The sequence below is a fragment of the Erpetoichthys calabaricus genome, chromosome 7, assembly GCF_900747795.2.
Source record: "Erpetoichthys calabaricus chromosome 7, fErpCal1.3, whole genome shotgun sequence".
Classification (NCBI taxonomy): domain Eukaryota; kingdom Metazoa; phylum Chordata; class Cladistia; order Polypteriformes; family Polypteridae; genus Erpetoichthys; species Erpetoichthys calabaricus.
The window spans coordinates 101,949,361-101,969,508 of record NC_041400.2 but is presented as its reverse complement, the minus strand read 5'-3'; the positions used below and the strand labels follow the sequence as shown (position 1 = coordinate 101,969,508).

The following is a 20,148-nucleotide window of genomic DNA, read 5'->3' as shown; positions in this document are numbered from 1 at the left end:
CACTTTACTGCTCTTGATCCACAATTTGTTTCCTGGTGCAGCCCTTCTAACTGGAGTTGACATGTTTTACACTCTGGCTGTGTGGATTTCACTTGGGGACCCTATTTTCATCCCACAGAGAAAATATTTTATAAATTGTCCTTGGGTGGAAGTGTATGTCTTAGCATGCTCCATAATGTACTGGTGTACGATTCTGGACTGATTCCTAATATATATTGCATACTTAAATGCTAGGATAGGTTCCGGCTACAGAGAAAGCAGTTTATAAAGGTATTTCTGGATGTAGAGTTAGTAGACATAGCTTAACTAAATTCTAATGATGTTTAGGTAGATAGATGCACTACTGAATGAACAAACCTTATTTATCCCAAGGGGAATTTTTTCCTTTACAGGACTTCGAGAAATATACAGTAGAAATATTTGCTATATTACCTATCAAAGACAAGTACTAGAGTACATTTTAAATTATGTGATATCTCTTGCCCTATGTGTACCTTCTGCACCTTTTACATGGTATCCTTGCATGTCTGAACCTCTCTTGACTGGCACCCCCTCTCTTGAGTGTGTTCTCAAACTCTGTCATTTCGAGGCATCTTACTCTCCTCCTGTCCCCTTTTATTCTTCCTGTCTTTGCCTGCTACGCCATTGCTCCTCCTCATGTGTCTCACACTGGCATGTCCTCTTTCAATTTCGTCACCAAAGCCAAACTAACTAATCAGATTGCTCTGAAGATCTGGACATACATACAAACTTAGCATTTAGCAGTACATAACAACAACACCCCTCAACCAAAAACATGAATTATTGACCAATTTATACCAAAACTTTTACTTTTTGAGAAAACCACCAAATAGTAGTATACTGTACTTTATTATTATTATTATTTTTTTTTTTTACAAAAAGCTACATATTAAGAGAATCAATAAGGAAACAAAGTAGCACTTCCAAACGCCTAAATTCATTTCAAGGGAGAGGAGAAAGAGACTTAACCCAGCATTATTAAATATAAGGCAGGAACAGACCCTGAATGGGTGCCCACTTCACACACAGCTAATTCAAACTTTACTAAATTTGAGTGGGTGAAAATCTAACGTACATCCAGCTTGATAAAAGGAATGTTTGTGTGTCTGTCCGGTTGCTATGCCTCTGTCATTCCAAAACAATTTTCCTTCACAAACATTTTTAGTAGTAAAATGCATTGCAGTTGTCATTGTAATAGATGGCACATCACAAACATTAACATTGCTTTTACAAATCACATACCAAACGGCATATAATAGAGACATAGGAATTGCATGGTGCACTGTAAATGTTAATTCAGAGGTCTACAAATAGATTTCTACCCATCTTAGATGGGTGTCACAGCTATTCTTTTGGCATAACGTTCACGACTACCATTCCAAGTCAGTGAGCTAGTGTAGGATTCCAATCTAGGATGACAGACCAATGATGCAGCAGTGGTGTTGATCTGAAGAATTTCTCAAAGCATTTTTCACAGCAGATAATACCGCATTCTCTGGTGACCTTGTTCCCTGAATATCGTATTGGAAATTCATCATGCTGCAGCCTAAGCAATGTTTTTTTTTCTTGCTCCCCATGAAACTTTGCAAGGCCAGTGTAATATTGCAGAATGGTAGCAGGATGCCTGCTGTAAGATTGTTGCTAAACCAGATTTTCATTAGCTGACAGAAATGAGCACTGCCATCAGATATTTAAGTTTGATTCCCATGGACTAATTTGCAATTAGTCATGTGCCCAAAAGAAGTATTTAAGAAGCCCTCTCCTCGTTGGAAAACACTGGAGACCCTGTGAAATAATGATAACAAAAAGCGTTATTACTATTCACAAGCCTTTTCTTTCTTCTTGATTGAAGAAAAAATGTGAGAAGCATCTGCACAGACAGATAGGAAACAGAAAAGACATTTCAGCTGAAAAATGAACCAGTCCTACTCAGCATCTTTATGGTACATCCACTGTGTGCCTTAAAATCGGAACTCTGTGATCGAAATGATCTATATTTTATTTACTTATTCTTAGTGTTGGAGCCATTTGTTGTTATTTATTTATGGTTATCATTCCATCAGTACCATTTGTTGTTTTGAGGTGTGGTGGCCCAGTGATTAGCACTGCTGTCTTATAGCTCAGATCACAATTTAGGCCACAATAATTGGTCCAGCATAGCTGGAAGATGTTTCCCTAGCCCTCAGTGGCATTTAAAAGACCATTGTACCATTGTAATCCATTCAAAATTATTTCAGTTCCTCCTTCCCCATTGACATTTGCAACATTTTGTCAAACTCACGACAAAGCGAACTCCATGGAATTTGCTCATCACTAGTGATCAGTGTACCACCATTTTACCTAACTTTGAAATAATGCTTGGTTCTCGTTACATTTACTTTTTTGGTGGCTCCCTGCTTCCTCCAGTATTAAGATTTAGATTAGCAATTTTAAACCCAAAGTTTTAACCATGGTCTTCATGCAGCCTGCTACCAAAACATAATATTTCAAAGTTACTTTCTAAGATTGTTATACAGTATATTAAGAAAATATTCTTTATTAAATTAAGTTTTATAAATAAAATATTTGCATCAATGGAGGCTATTTGTTGGGCCTGAATGGTTTAAATGAAAATCATCTTCAAATCTGAACGATTCTGTTAGTTTAATAAGGGTGAGAAATTCACAAAGCAGAAGATGAATAGACAGACTGGTAACTGTAGTTGTATAGAGAGAGAGAGAGAGAGGTTAGGAGCATGAGCTGATACAGTGCATTGCTGCACCCACCACAAGACAAACCAATTCAGGAACCCCAGATTAGGACTCCAGTGCAGCCAAGCGACGGCTGACACCTGAGCACCACGCTAGTTCAGATGGAATGGACCAGTGTGAGGTTTTTTAAGGTGGCTGCAGTGCCAATTCTGCCATCAAACCACAGGTTTTTCCCTGCAGGTTGGAGGGCCTACATGCTGTATAGATGATGGAATATTACTGGACAAATTAGAAGCAAAAGACACCAAAAACTGCAATAAAGCCATCTTCATGGCTAAATACCAAATTGGTACAGTACGTTTTGACCACGTCATGTGTTTAGTCAAGATCCTTGGTGTTGGTCTTGAAATACAAGTTTAATATGGGGAAGGCATCAGTTTATTAACCTATGTGTGATCCGTTGTTGTACCGTTAATAAAAACAATTTTAGAAATACAATGTGTAAGTTAATAACTCATTTATACAAAATACCGAAAACAGGCTGTTTTATGCAGACACTACGGTGATGTAAAATGCTAGTTTTTAAAAGCTGCACGTTGTATTCTCATTTTCAGTGACCACGATGTTTTTTTGCGGTGGCTAATGCATAACATTCCTCCACAAAAAGTATCCAGATTTATACAATCTGCATACAACTCAGCGTTAGTATAAACTGTTCATTCACAATAATACGCAAAAACTTACTCGAGCGAACTCCATTGAAAAGTGAGGTAATCGTAAATGTGGCCTTATGTAACTGAAATTAGTATAGTGTCGTTAAACTGACAGGTTTGTTCTAAAAGCCATTTAACAGGGTTTTAACAGGCTCACAAGCAATCCGAGTTTAGAATGTTGTTCATGGGAAACGTGGCACTTGTGTTATCTTAATTTCCTTCAAATGTCGGTTTAGACAACCCATATTTAAATACATGCAATATACATTGCAAAATTCATATTTGTAAATATTTTCCTCGTACAGCTGAAGGACGTGTGATAGCTCGATAATGATTAGCAATCCAGACTGAGTCTAGCCCAGAATGCCCACAAGTATGTACAGTACTTACGGTGCAGCCTCTAGCCTACTGCCTTCAGTGCTAAGAGAGCAGTGTGCGGTGTGCGCCCACCCCTATCTAGCATCGATTCGCTAATTTCCGTAATGTGCGCCTGAACGAGAGCATCGGATTGGTTATCGTCACCTGTCACTCACCTCCTCTTAGACGGTAGACTGGTGCTGTCCTGTCTGGATTCAGTTAACAGCTGGCACTGGCAGTCTGCTGAGGTGAATGGGGCAGTGAGGAAAAGCTGCAGTACTTGGGACGCCTCGGGGCATTTTGTGTGTTTGGTTTTTGTCCGTAACAGTGTGCGTTAAACGGCTTCTTGCTTTGGACCTTGAAAAGGTAAGCAAAACGGCTGTTTCGGTTTTAGCTGCAATAGGTAAAGTAGCCGCCCACTGTGCTATGAAGCATTCCTCTGTAGCTACGAGACGCTGCTGAAGAGCAAATCAAAACGGGCAAACGCTGCTGTCGTGGAAAAGCCGGCTTCTGTCTTAGGTGCCACGCATTTTAGAATGGATTTCAACGGCTTAACTTTAAAAGGCAGCTAAAGGTGAACTTTTCTAACAGTCAACAAAAAAGAAGAAAAAAAATGCAGACTTAACATCACTGTTTCTTTAATATCTTATTTTAAAATGTTAACGGCTGTTGAGTGTTGGCAACTAGTTCATCGCTGAAGTACTGGTGCACGAATTGCCAGCAAGTTGATTCTCGGTCATAGGTGCAGTATGTTTGCGACACTTATTTATAGCACACAGGTTGCCCGTCTGGCTGTGATACTTATGCCGGTACATCAGCACGCAGGTGCTCTTCTTTCAGCTAAATCACCAAGAATGGTGCCCAAAGTATACCAATTCTCGCCATAAGGCAATGCTTTATACACTGTGATGGCTGGAAGCGATTCTAGTGCATAAAGTCATTCTGTCTGCGGTTAACAGTGCAGCAAATCACATAAGCTGACCGTGGCGGTAAGGTGATGAGATCTTAAGAGAATTCCCGTTTAGACGGCACATCATTATTTTAAGTGCTTCAAAAGCAAGATTAATTAATATAAAATTTATGAATAGTTGGGAGAATGTATTTGCTCAGTGATAAATACAATGGTGATGAAGTTTTACTAAATTTAAAGAAATTTATAAAGTCCAAAGTTGCCACTAACGTTTTAAAGTAAAGAAGTAAACGGTGTACCTTCATGTAATACATAAGGTCACTAAGGATTGATTTAAGAAGCACATTCTTTTAATATTTTAATTTCAGAAGTTCAGATGCATTTAAGGTGCTGTTTGAAGTAGTTTGTGCCCTTGCATTGTTGTATCTATTTTCTAGGGTAGTTTAGAGGAGTAGGGATTGTTTTAAGGGGGAACAATAAATATATATACATTTTTTTTATCCTTGAATAAAATGCAGTGAATGCCTTTGATCTGCAGTAGGAAACCCATATATTCCAAGTTGGGAGAACACTGAAGTGAATAAAATTGAGCACAAATGTATCACTTTTCAAATATGACCGTAGCAATGATTTGGAGGTGAAATGTTGTTAAGGATTTTTTTTTTTTTTAAATAAACATCAGGCTGCGGTGGGTTGGCGCCCTGCCCGGGATTGTTTCCTGCCTTGCGCCCTGTGTTGGCTGGGATTGGCTCCAGCAGACCCCCGTGACCCTGTGTTCGGATTCAGCGGGTTGGAAAATGGATGGATAAACATCAGGGTCTGCCTGGCATATATTTTTTTCCCATTTGCTGTATCCATTGATGTACTGTAACCAGTTCTTAAGTATTTTCTAACGTGTCTTGCATGAAATCAGCTATTTTGGAAGAATAATGTAACATTAGTTTATATACAAAAGGCACAATGGGAGAAGAGGTTTGCCCTCTCCCTGCATGGGATTTTCTCCATTTACCCCAGTTGTCCTCCTACATTCCCAAAAATGTGGATGTTAAGTTAACTGGTAATTCAAAATTGGCGCAGTGAGAGTATAAACTTGTGTGTGTGTGTGTATAAAATGAACTCTGCAATGGGCTGGAGCACTGCCTTAACGTGGTTTCTGCCTTGCACTCTGTGCTACTGGGATAGACCCCTACGCTGCATGACTCTGAAATTAATTGAGTTTGGGAGTATCATATTGTTTTACCTTTTTATATGGAAATCATTTTTATATACTTTTGATTTAGCATTAATATTTTTAAGATGATCAGATTTGCCTCTCTCAATGTGAGAGAATTTCCAATAGTGATTGAAAATGCACTGCTTATTTTAATACTTGTGTCTGGGCTGGAAACAAAATATTGCAATCTCAATGTGCAGTTTGCTAACTGAAAAGCTGAATAAAAAATTAAGTTAAAAATTAAGTTTAAGGTGTACAGCAGTCTTTAAAGTTTTTTAAACTTTAAAGATAATTTCTTCTTTTATTAAGTAGCATATATGAATTTGTCTCAGTAATGTTCAAGAAGATGTTTTCCAACTCTATTCCCAAACAGTTGTAGATTTTAAACGCTATGACTTTAATCTGCTGGATTGTCTCATTTAGCACTTAGACTTGATCATATCTGCCAGTTGAAGTTTACCTATTGAAAGAAAGTAGAAATTAAAACTGAGATTTGATATAACAGTGACCCAAAGTAAAATTAATCTGTGTTGTGTTTCGTGTCTCTCTTTTCTTTACCCATACCTTTCACTTGCATACTGGCAGTGGTTTCTCAGCACTCACGTGTAGCCCATTCTATCTTAGTTACTAACATATTAAAGTAGGGTGCTTATCCTCAGTCACCATAAGACTAACGAGGAACTTTTCTTTTTGTGGTTTTTTTTTGAGCTTTGCTGTGTTTTCTCATGTTTTTAGATCTTGTTTGCATAAGCATATAGATAGATAGATAGATAGATAGATAGATACTTTATTAATCCCAATGGGAAATTCACACCTGTAGCTTCAAATGTTTTCCTACCTGTCCTTTTTTGTTAATTATTTTCTCCTCATTTCATATTTTATTTTATTTATATAGCACCTTTCCCATGGTTTTATACCACAATTTTCCCACTTTCCCTGACAAGAGTGGCATGACACCTTCTGTGTCTTAAATTCTCATTTACTATTGAGTCCCTTTACAACTTCAAGTATAACAATGACTGGATTTTTTAGCAAAGTAATATTTTCTGTTTCATCTTCATAACATATGTAAATAATGTATGTATATAGTATTATTCTTGTACATATTGAATACATTTTTTCAGGTTTAAATGAGGAAAAACACATTGAATCTATACAGAAAGCTGTCTTTTTGGTATCTGTATGGGATTTCTAAATATGAATTCATAATATTTAATAACATTTGAGTTATTGAGGTAAGATATAAACAGATTGTTGCTATTTGTGCTGATGTGTGTGTGTTGAAATTTAAAGGAATCCTTCAATTTGCCCACTCAGTGTTTTATACTGATGCCACATGCTTACTTGATGAGAATAGAACACCATTAGTCTAGATGGTGATGATAGATGTCAGCTGCACTGTGGCATACGTCACAGGACAGAGAGGGAAAAGGTGTGATGTACATTAATTTGAGTGATTTCATTAAGATGAATTCATGATTTTAATGCGATCCAATATTGGTGAAACAGGTAGTTGTTTTACATAAACCAATTACATCATTTAAATCACAGCTGATAATAAAATGGGCAGATAGATTTTTTTTTTAATGTTCAGTACTGAATTTTCTTTTTGATTTTCTGTGTTCAGATGCTGCTCTGAAATCAATGAAATTCTTCATGCTGTTCTCTTAAACTCAAGTAACTAAAACCATTAGGAGACATCATAGAAGTGTTTTCTATTATCCTGGATTTGAGTTTCCAATACCATTCAAAAAAATGTAGTTAAAATGGGTGATAAATCTAAAATGGCCTGTTGTTAGTATGTCCTGTGGTAAATCTAAAATGGCCTGTTGTATGTCCTGTGATAACCTGTTGTGTTTTTCTTGAATAGTTCTTGCTTTGTGCATGCTGCTGCCAGGGTGGATTCCAGCCTTCTGCAAATTGGCATGAATAAGCAGGTTTAGAACAGGGATGAAAGGTTTTATTTAGATAGTGTTCATTTTTCATTTACATTTACTTGACCTAGTTCTATAAAATACAGTTAATTTTTGGCAAGCAAGTACTGGTTGGGAAAATAACAAGGCAGTCCTAGTTTATGAGAAACTATGAAGATCAAATTACTAGCTTTCTATGTGACTGTGAATTTCCTTGCCTGTAATGTGTCTTAGATGAAGTAGAAAGAATCATGCCACATTTTGGAAATCTCATTGCTTGTGGTTACAATTAAAGAAAAGTATTTTTAGGAAATAAAGCAGTGTCTTCATGGAAATGAACAAAATCTGTGGAGATTTCTATTAAATGTAGAGTCAGGGTATAATATATATATATATATATATATATATATATATATATATATATAAAGTTTGAAAACAAGAAAGAAATTTCAGACTTTTGTTTAATTTATATCATGCACAGATTATTCAGATCAACTTTGTAAAAAATATTTAACGCATCTGATAAGTTTAAAAGTGAGGCAGTGTTAATTTTTATCACTGTTAATAAATAAGTGGATTTGTGCAGTACAGTGTACAAGGACCAAATAAATAAATAAAATATTTGGATCATTTGCTTTCTCCCCATATCTCTTCAAATTTTTCCCACATTCAAAAGACTTGCAGGTTTGCTTGACTAGTAACTCTAAATATGGCCTGTCTTGAATGAGTGTGTTCTGTGATGGCCTGCCAAGCTGAACGGTATTGGTTCATGCCTTACCCCGATTATGCTGAGATATTCTCCAGAGACTGTGAATTGGGTTAAACATGATTGAAAATGGGTGGCTGGATATGGTTTTTCATAAAATTATGTGACGTTTTAGAATAAACTTAATCTTTTAATCAATGATTTGTTAGTTTATTAAAATACATTTAATAAGTCAACAGACACTTTGTTGTTTTAAAATTTCCATGGTTTATAATTAATCAAATAAGAATTTCAATGTACTATGTAGACATGACAATAATGACCCTATAAACCTATATTTGTACTTTTTCTGCCCCCCACATTAATATAGTGTAGTTGGGAAGCTTAGAATAGTAGCATAATATGCAGTAGCTGAACCAAGTTTGTCATCATTTTGAAAATTAAGAATTGTTAGACATGCAACCTCCATACTATATTTACTGCAAAATTAAAGTGAAGGTGAAACTTTCATTTCAGATAAGTATATGTGAAGGACTGTATGCAAAACTGTCTTAAACTTCAAAGGACATGCTTCAGTTTCTTAAGAAGGTTGGTTTGGATTATCCCATCCTCATGCAGATTTTGGCTAGAAAATGGGCGTGGCATTCTGGGAATTATTCTAATTAAAATGATTGCTTTAGAAATAGAACTGGAGACACAAACAGACCTTTGAAAAGTAAAAATGGCATGTTGCTAGTACCTAGCTTTAGTTACATTTGATGGCCAAGGAAGCAATCTTTTTCTTGTTAGATAGAAATCTTTGTTAAGGAGCAAAATTTCAAAGATGGTGGACCTTGAACAAGCTGTTTAACCTGTGCATCCTTCCCTTATGATTGTTAGCCTGCTCATTGACAGACGCACTATTTTTAAAAAAATGTTAATCACAGTCTGCTGTATCCACATTATATTATATTATATTATATTATATTATATTATATTATATTATATTATATTATATTATATTATATTATATTATATTATATTATACAGCAGTGTATAAAAGAATATTGTGCATACTAGTTTTAGCAAGATATTAACCACATCTTGGTAATATTCAAGTTGCCTCATAACTTGCTATACTTTTCTCCTAAGACCTTTATTGAAATTTCTTAGTAGACTTTCACTGTGTTTTGTCAAATTGCGCACTAATCTTGTTGCTTAGTCAACATGAGTGACAGTAACTCTCATGTCTGCTGCATCTGCTCCTTTAATTCCAGCAGTAATAACCTCCTCAGTAAATATGTGTGCGTGTACGTCTCTGTAAATGTTTTAAAGTACACTGTATAGCCAGGTCAAGTAATAATATAAATCCTTTTAAAATTATTTTGGCTGGGGCAGTACAAAAAGGTAGTTACAGTTTTAAAAACTTTATAGTTGGCTTGGTTTTAATTTATATAGCTTAGCGCAGTGGCCTATTACCTCAGAATGTAATGTAGTCTTAAACATTTACAATGAAGGTGTTTTCTGATTCCTGCATTTATATTTTTTTTCTCTTAACTTTAATTTTGCTGAAATCAAGTCCACAAAACACACATGAAGAAACTAAATTTCAAACTGCAGCAATCTGAACAACTGAAAGGATTGATGAAGCTGTTTTGCATTTCACTGCATTTTAAGATGTCTGAAGATGAGTGTATGTGCATTAATATTGGGAAATGTAGTTGGTTGATTGCACTTTATTTTATTTGAAAAATACATTCCATCTCACAGCAACTTATAAATAAGAGATTATTCATTCTTTTGGATCTCTCTGTTTATGCAGTAATCAATTAGCCATCAGTCCTATTGCATATGTTATACTTGAAAATTATGATAAAAAAGCTTACAGGATTAATTAAATACTTTATTTTGAAAAAAGTTGCATGCTTTAACCATTTTTAGGCTGCACTCTCAATAACAGATGTTCACCTCTAGCCAGCCATTGCCCTCTGACCAGCATTTATGCTACCAGCATGCTGTCACATTTGTTTGTCTGTTTGCATCTCAGCTGTTGTCTGAAGACAAAGGACTCTGTCAAGAATTTCATTTGTGCTATTAGAATATTACAGGATTCTAGTGTCCTTCTGGGACTGGAGTGCATACACATGTCTTATATTTTCAAGAAACTCATTGTAAATATATTATGGGGCTATATATGACAAAGAGAAATGCGTGGGTTAATATTGTGAGAATATGGATTATTCAAATTATCAGGAACACTTGGTTTAAATCATCAGTGACCACTAGAGTGTGTTGTAGTGAACAATGTTCAATTTTGGACTCTTCCTACTCTCCCACCCTCAATGACCAGCTATGCTGTTTTCAGTTGTCCATTAGCTGAGAGATGGTTGGTTCTCTGAATTGCGAATCAGTATCCTGACAAAATGCTCACTAAACTTGCAGTAAGTTTTCAGAAGTGTTTGTTACATATCCTACTGATTTGTTTTCTAATGCTTTATATGGACAAAGAATATATTTGTCTTCTTACATCTTTTGGAGTTTCCTCTGTTATGCTTTGTGATTGAATATGTAGTTTAAGTCTTTAATGAGCGCAGTGTCTAAAGTAAAGCTGTATACTGTATCTGTTAGCCAAAGCATGAAAACAAGGATGTAAACTACTTGGTAAGAAATGATTGGAATCATTAGGTAAAGCTCATGTTCTACACTGATCTATGCATTTCCTGTACCGTATCTGCAGCACGGATTAAGTTGAGTATGCAGGATTTTGAGTTGTGAATTTTATACAATAAATGGGGAGCTACAATTATGATATCTAAAATTTTACAGATATTGATAAAAGTGGCAAGATTTCTTTATCCATCCATCCATCCATTTACTGAAACTGCTTAATCCTATTATTGGGTCACAAGGAGCCAAAGCCCTTCCTAGCAGATTAGGCACAAGAGTAGACTATTTCAGAAAAGGTTTGCCATTGGATAACCTTGCTGCTTGCTTTCTTTTGTAATTAGAGAATCAGACAAAGTTAAACCTCATTTTATCATGAGCACCAAACTTTACTTGCAGCTATTTTAAGTTTTCATAAATCTTCAAATGGTGTCTATCGCTATTAAATCAAAAATAGCAATGGAGAGAGTAAGCAACCTTTTCTCACACCATATGCGATTTCTACACATTTCAGCTTTGTTTTGTATGTGTAGTTTAACCTATAAATGAGAATTAAATAGGGACAGACTGGAGCTATATTTCTCAGTATTTATGTTAGCTTATCTCACTTTATAACAGTGAAAAATTCCTCAAGATCCATGTTAAAAACTTCACATTAAATTCTTCTCTTTTGTCACAAAACATTATTATGAGGACTGAATCTTTTCAATAATCCAAATTATAATTATATAATTAAGTGGCTTATCTTTTTCTCTCTTAAATGGATGTGCACTCAGACTGATAGCTTTATCTGTATATCGCATTACATTTACCTTAGCACAACATTCATTTTCAATTTTCTGAACTGTTTTGTTCCAATGAGGATCACAGAAAATGGAATGCATCCCGGCGGTATCAAATGTAAGGCAGGAATTAACCCTGAATATGGTGGCAGTCATTCATAGTTCTTGCTTACTTACATAATTATACTGTCTCTCTTAAATGGCCAGTTTAGAATGTATATATAACTTGCTATGTGGGTACTGTGTATACATCATCTGTATGTTTGTGTGTGTCTGTAGATGTTTGCACTTTTCTTATTTGATCGTTCTCCCTTTTTTCTTTAAAAATAATTAAAAACACTGGTCAGTATGTACTGTATGTATATGTGTGTGTTTGTTTTTATAATAAAATTAATGTACATATGTATTGTATATGATTTTTCCTTCAGTCTTCTGTAAATATATTTATTTAAATACAAATAAATATATTTTATGTATAACAAATAAAAGTGCTATCATAGCAGAAGAGTGAGGTGCATGTAGCAATAAACAAAATGGGTAAAGCAGAAGAAGCTTGGAATGAAAGATGAAATGAAAATGGAAAGTCCAAACAAAGAAATATGTGAAAAAATACATTACAAAGTCAGTACCATTTAAAATTAAAATAGAAGTAATTGCATTTCATTTATCTACAAGCAATTTGTTAGGAATCTTACTTATTTTATGAACTATTAAACAACAGAAATATTATTTTATTTTAGAGCAGTTAAAGATGTCTTAAACGTTTTATAATGAAATGTAAAATTATGGGGGAATGTTTACTCTGAATGCAATTTTACTTATTATAAATAGAACAATTCAATGCAGCTAGTTAAATGTAAATTTGTGCTTACATTAATATAAAATAATGGGTTTATTCAAAACACAAAGTGCGCCTGATTTTCTAATACATTTACATTTATTTATTTGGCTGACACCTTTATCCAAGGCAACTTACAACAATTTTGATACAGTTGGTTACATTTCTTTTGGTTTTCCAATTGGATAACACAGGCAGGTCAAGTGACGTGCTTAGGGTCACACAGAGTCAGTAGCAGGATGTGAACCCACAACATCAGGCTTTGACATCCAAACCTTTAACCACTACACCACACTGCCTAATAATAAACACAGAAATAAAATGTTTGATTGCTGATACTATTACTGTATATATACTGTACTTTATATTCTGTTTGACATTAGTATTTGTAATAGGCGTACTCCCGACTGATTGACATTTTATACATAATTGGACTTGTTACAATGCGCATCATATAGACCAATTTCACTCCTGAATAATGATGTTAAGATACTCTCAAAAATCCTAGCTAGAAGGATGGAGAAAGTGCTGCCCTCGGTAATATCACAAGATCAAACTGGATTTATTAAAGGCCGACATCTATCTTCAAATCTCCGACGCTTGTTTAATGTTATATATTCACCAGCAAAATCAAACACCCCAGAGATATTACTATCATTAGACGCAGAAAAGGCATTTGACATGATCGAACGGAATTACCTTTTCACTGCACTGGAGAAATTTGGGTTTGGCCCGAATATTTGTGCTTGGATCAAACTACTGTATACCAGTCCAGAAGCTTCAGTTTGTATTAATAAAATTTGCTCAGACTACTTTAAACTAGAACGTGGTACCAGACAAGGATGTCCCTTGTCGCCACTGTTGTTTGCAATCGCTATTGAACCACTGGCGGTTCGCTGCCGAAATTCTTATCAGATAAAGGGGATTGTCAGAGAAGGACTGGAACAGAAAATTTCTCTATATGCAGATGATATGGTCTTATATATATCGGACCCAGAAAACACTGTCCCTGCTGTTTTAACAGCACTAACAGAATTTCAAAAGATATCTGGTCTTAGAATTAATCTGAATAAAAGTATACTCTTTCCAGTGAACTCACAAGCATATAATATTAGATTAGACACCCTACCTTTTACCATAGCAGATCAGTTTAAATACCTAGGGGTAAATATCACAAGTAAACATAAAGCTCTTTATCAACAAAATTTTGGCGTCTGTATGGAAAAAATTAAGCAAGACTTGCATAGATGGTCAACCCTTCATCTCACTCTAGCCGGAAGAATTAACATTGTTAAGATGAATATCCTTCCTAAACTTCTCTTTTTATTTCAAAACATTTCAATATATATCAATAAATCGTTTTTTAAACAGTTAGATTCAATAATAACCTCATTCATTTGGAACTCAAAACACCCACGTATCCGAAGAGCGACCCTACAAAGACCTCAGGCAGAAGGTGGCATGGCTTTACCTAATTTTCAGTTTTATTACTGGGCAGCAAACATACAAGCCATAAAAACCTGGACACAAATAAATGCACATACCCAGGCTTGGTCTGCAATAGAAGTAAAATCCTGTAGTACTTCTTTATATTCCCTGCTCTGCTCTCCAATAAATGAAAGTTATCGCAAATATACTAATAACCCAATTGTGCTTTACTCACTCAGAATATGGAACCAAATTAGGAAGCATTTTAAGATGGAAAATCTTTTATCAGTGGCACCTCTGCAAGGGAACCACCTCTTTCAACCTTCGCAAGTATATCCAGTTTTTAATACCTGGAAAAGTTTTGGGATTAAAATGCTCAGAGATCTTTATATAGACAACATATTTACATCTTTTGAACAATTACGTTCAAAATTTAACCTCCCAGCTACACATTTCTTTTACTATCTTCAAATTAGAAATTTTGTAAAACAGAAATTGCCCGATTTCCCCCACCTTGCACCCTCCACAATGCTGGAAAAAATACTGCTCAATTCCGAGGAAACACACACTATTTCCGCAATATATAAAATCTTATTAGAGTCCCTACCTTTCAAAGACCCAAGAGGACATTGGGAAGAAGATCTCTTAATCAATATATCAGAAAAGGAGTGGAAGGTAGCAAAGCAGAGAATTCACTCGAGTTCTATATGCGCAAAGCATAGAATTATTCAACTAAAAATTATATATCGAGCTCATCTGTCTCACTTAAAACTGTCCAAAATGTTTCCAGGCCAGGATCCAACCTGCGAGCGCTGCAACCAAGCTCCTGCCTCACTGGGTCACATGTTCTGGGCCTGCACCAAACTAACATCATTTTGGACAAAAATTTTTAAGTGCCTCTCAGACAGCCTTAGTATCACAATCCCTCCTAACCCACTAACAGCTGTGTTTGGTGTCCTTCCAGATGGACTGGAATTGGAGAAGGACAAGCAAACGGTGATTGCATTCACTACACTCTTGGCACGCAGACTTATTTTGTTAAATTGGAAGAATCCTAATTCTCCTCTTATAAGTCAGTGGGAAACCGATGTTTTATATTATTTGAAATTGGAAAAAATCAAATTTTCAGTTAGAGGATCTGTACAAAATTTTTTCAAAACATGGCAGGATTTAATCAATATTATTTTAGAATAAGAGAAATAACTATTATTGCATTTAACTCCCTTCTCCATCTCTTATTTATATAGATATTTACTTCTCCCCTTCTTTTGTCTAATGTTGCCTTATTAAAAAGCTTAAAGAAATTTTCCTTTAGCTAAGCTCTCCTTCTCAGGGGTGGGGTTTGATTTGTTTTCAAATTTGTTGGGTTATAAATTGATCTGTTTGTATGGAATGATTACAATGAAAATTAATAAAATAAAAATATTAAATGACATTTTATACATAATTTTATTACTTTGTGCTGAATAGCTCAGCCACAAAGTGTAAAAACAAGAAACCTAGGGTGGTAATGGAAAGGTTGAGGTAAATGTTCTTTGGTTGCTTTACAGAACCTTTTTCATTGCTTAATACTATTAAAAAAAATTGATTCCACTGAGTTGTAGTGAACCAGAGCTATTCCCAGCAACTAGCAGCCTAAGGCAGGAACCAGTCCTGGATTGAATTTCAGTCCAGTACTATATTAACTCTCCCAAACATTAACTCATACCAGGCCAATATGATATTCATTACTCTGTCATGTACATTGTTGGAATAAAGGAAGAAACTGTATTATTATGGAGAAAAAGACAACCTATACCAGGGAGAACATACAAACTCCACACTAATAGTAACCAGGTTAGGAGTTAAACCACTGAAAATTCCATAGAAAGTACAACTTACAGTACTTCATATGTATATTACTTTACACTTGCTGCACTGTTTACAGCAATTTACTTGTTGCTAATACTCAGGCATTTCTCACTGACATTTGCACTATAAGCTATGTTTAGAAATGAATCTGCAACCTTCTGATTTTGAAATCAACTCTTTAGTCCATAGACAGCACTACCTTTAAAGTTATACAAAAAGTGTGAAATATGCCTAAGGAAATAAATTTACGTAATTACAAGTACTGCTTCTTGACTTCCCACTGTGGGCAACATGGTGGCTCAATATTTACCACTTCTGCTTCGCAGCTGCAGGGACTTGATTTTGATTTAAAAGTTGCTCACAATTTGTGTAGAATCTGCATATCTATCTGCTTGTTTATGTGGTCTTTGTCTGGACACTGTACTTTCTTTCAATATCCTAAACACATTTTATGTCAGTAGGCAATAATAAATGAGCATGATATTTGTAAGTAACAGTTTGTTCGTGTGTATGTTAGATAGATAGATAGAGAGAGAGAGAGATAGATACTTTATTAATCCCAATGGGAAATTCGCATTCTCCAGCAGCAGCATACTGATACAATAAATAATATTAAATTAAAGATTGATAATAATGCAGGTGAAAAACAGACAATAACTGTGTATGATGTTAAATGTTAACGTTTACCCCCCCCGGGTGGAATTGAAGAGTCGCATAGTTTGGGGGAGGAACGATCTCCTCAATCTGTCAGTGGAGCAGGACATTGACAGCAGTCTGTCGCTGAAGCTGCTCCTCTGTCTGGAGATGATGGACTACATCCTATCCAGGTTGGTTCATAAACGAATAGCTGTGGCTGAATTAGGCTTCATTTTCCTATGAGCCTATAAAGGAAATGATGGGTTCAGAAAATTGATACTTTTTTGTGTTGTTTTGTTTCAGAATGCCTAGGAATTTAAAATTAACAACAAGGATTATAAATCTTATGAGAATAAGAATATGAATTTGATACTACTTTACACAGTACTAGGCTTCTGCTCAATAAAATATTCAGACTCATTTAAGTGGAAGGATTTTAACAGAAAGCAAAAAAAAAAAAAATAACGGAAAAACAAATAATACTATAAAAAGTTGTGAATCTTTGACTTAATCTTGAGTAAATCCCTGCTCATATGAAAACAGTAGGTTAGCTAACACAGTTGTCACAGTGTCAGCAAGGATTGGCATGATTGTTAGCAATTAGACTTTTATTTTAATCTGCATCTATGCTGACTGCACAGTCCTAGAAACCTCTTAGGCACATTGCGGCTCTCTTCAGCCAGCTGCAGGTCATTTTTTTCCTTCATGGTTGTCCATAAAAAATTTTGCCAAATAGGTGCACAGCCATGTACGTATACCTTATTTTAAGATTAGGTTAATATGCTCATTGTATAACTGTCCAGTGAGCTCTTATGGTATTTTAAGGTAAATGAAAAAATATTGTGTTGTATATATGCAGTAGACAGCGTGGTGGCACTAATGTTGGGAGCAGTATTGTTATTATTTTGACATTTGCAAAAAAGCATGCTACTCTTTAGTTTTCATGTGGACGTGGAACAAGAATTGTTAATTGATAAGTACTCAAATTAGCAAAGTTATTGTAGAAATATTTTTTAATGAAGCACATCCTATTCTCTTTAGCAGTTGAAAGCACCAAATCCAATACATGTTTTCAGCCTTTAAAGGTTTTTAAGTTAAGAATCACATAAATTAAACTGAGTTTTAATCAGACCGTGAGCAACCCTGCATGCACAGCAGTAGAAACCTGTCTGCAATAGTAGTAGCAACATGTGATTTTTCTGTCTTTATTTTTTGCAGCCTGTTCAGCACAATGACTATTTTGGCTGCAATAGATATATAAAGGACTGTATTTTGAATATAATGTCTTTTTTTAACATCCAAACAAATTGCATCATAAGCACCCTCAGCAAGACAATGTAATAATATGTATAGTAGGTGTAAATATACATAGATATATGTAAATCAAGCTGCTGAACTCGCTTGTTCTATTACATGGTCATGGGGAGCTGAAGCCTAACCACTTAGGTTGGTTCATTACCTGACCTTGATATTCCAAGGATATCAGTTGCACTCCAACATACATCAAGATCAGGATAATTTACATTATCACCCACATGTAACCTTCACACATGATGTTGGTGGAAGTAAGTGCCTAAAGAAAGCATGGAGAGAGATAGCATGCTTTGTTTAGTGTCTGAGCCAGGATTCAAACCCGGGTCCTTGGAGCTGTGATGCTATATTCTTAGCCATTGTGTCTTCTGTACAGGAACTTTATAACTTCTAAAGTAGCTTTGGTGTTATATACAGTACCTCATTGCTCCAACATGTTGAAAACATTTTATAGTTTTTTTTTTTTTTGTTTATTATTGAATTTAATTCAGGAACAGAATCACTTGTAGACACTTCATTCTGCCTGTTAAATAACTTTGATCTGTGCAAGCAAGAAAATAAGTACAAGTTATGAAATGATGCAGTTAATAACATATTTTAAGTCTGTCACAAGATATGTGACTAAAACCTTAAATATATGACTCAGGAATTTCAGGGTACTGTAGACAGCATTATCCACTCAGAAACAAAGACATTATTAAACAGGTCTGGGCAAATGCAGCTAGTTTAGGAGCCATGTCTGAATACAGTACCTGCATGCATGAATGACATTCTGATTCTGAGTTCAGCTACTGAGATGTTCAAAGAAATATGCAAAGAAGTGATGCATAAAGAAATCAGGCCTCTATCGCGTAATCATTGATCAGTCTGTGGGAGTATTTCATCATAGACTTCAGCTAGAACTCGAGAGCATTCCATTAAAAGTGGACCTTTTGACAGTTCACTGGTTACATTATAACTTGACAACATAAATACAGTGCTATACTTTACAAAATCTCTAGAACTTGAATACACCATAATATATTAAGCAAAAAGAAGGAAATGGAAAAGGCAACATGTGGTGTAGTTGGATATCTAATTAAACAAAATGTAGATTTTTCTGACATTTGTGATTGTATTATAATTATTTTAGACTTTTCACTGCTTGGAATTATACAGCATTAGTTCATACCACTGCAGCTGTATGGAATAAAAAACAAGTAACATTCTTAAATGTGCAGATTGCATTTTTTCATTTTTATACTTTTAACTTTTTTTAATCTAACATGTGTATGAATGTCTTGTAGAATGACACTTGTTGTATTTATTTATATAAATAGCTACAGAAGTTATTAAATTGAACTAGCTGCTTCCTTGATCTCCACTGCAACATTGTTTTATTTCCCATGTGAGTGGTAGAGAATCAAATGACATTCATTGACAAATTATTACAGATTGTTAAGGATTTTTTTGTTTAGTACCTCAAGGGCTGACTCCTTGATACACTTTTTGTCAACTGGATTGCTGATTCTTTTAGATGGATGGATTGATCAAAAGATCTTTTCTGTTCAGTCACCCTTTAATAATATTGACCGAGTCCATCTTTTTACTTTTTATGAGGCACTGTTATTTCCTAATATGTTTCTAAACAGTTGTATGTATACCCAGAAAAGTGCTTTAAAGACTCTGACATATGTAACAGCAGTTATCCAGATCATTTTAGATACCATAACATTGCTACTTACTCTGAAGAACAAGGTTGTGTGGTAGCTGAACAGTATCATTATGAAAACAATTAATTCTACTTTTTTAATACAAAAGAAAAGTGATAAGCTTTTTAAATATAAAAAGAGATTAATGTGAATGCATAGAATTAGTAATTCAACAATTACATTATAGAGTATTGATTTCCTTATGTGGTTTGAATGGATTTTATTTGCATTCAATTTTAATCTTCCAGTTAAAGTACTTCAGGAGCACTATGTCACTAAGTAAGTACTTTTCTGTGTACGTTTGTATTTTTTACCAGGAGCTTTACCAGGAACTTGTTATTTAAGAACATCACTAATAGTAAAATGTGGTAATGTTACAACTGTGATTAAATGTTGATTCATTGAAAGCAAAAAGCTTCCAAAAATTTCGACTCTCCATTAGCAC

General features: G+C 34.9%; 2 protein-coding genes across 5 annotated transcripts in view; both read left to right on the top strand.

Moving 5' to 3' along the window:
- Nucleotides 1–20,148, top strand: part of c7h5orf63 (chromosome 7 C5orf63 homolog) — a 389,765-nt gene that overhangs the window by 24,047 nt on the left and 345,570 nt on the right. The gene's annotated exons all lie outside the window — the stretch shown is intronic.
- The window catches only part of LOC114654597 (E3 ubiquitin-protein ligase MARCHF3), a 120,620-nt gene that overhangs the window by 3,516 nt on the left and 96,956 nt on the right, over nucleotides 1–20,148 (top strand). Inside the window, exons 1-2 of one of the 3 annotated variants that reach the window (XM_028805224.2) lie at nucleotides 3,999–4,147; nucleotides 4,227–4,355. The exons of 1 other annotated variant lie outside the window; for it this stretch is intronic. The gene's annotated coding sequence lies outside the window, so the exon portion shown is untranslated. Of the gene's footprint in view, nucleotides 1–3,998; nucleotides 4,148–4,226; nucleotides 4,356–20,148 lie in introns of those variants that run through there. One more of the 3 variants, XM_028805222.2, reaches the window with a different exon arrangement.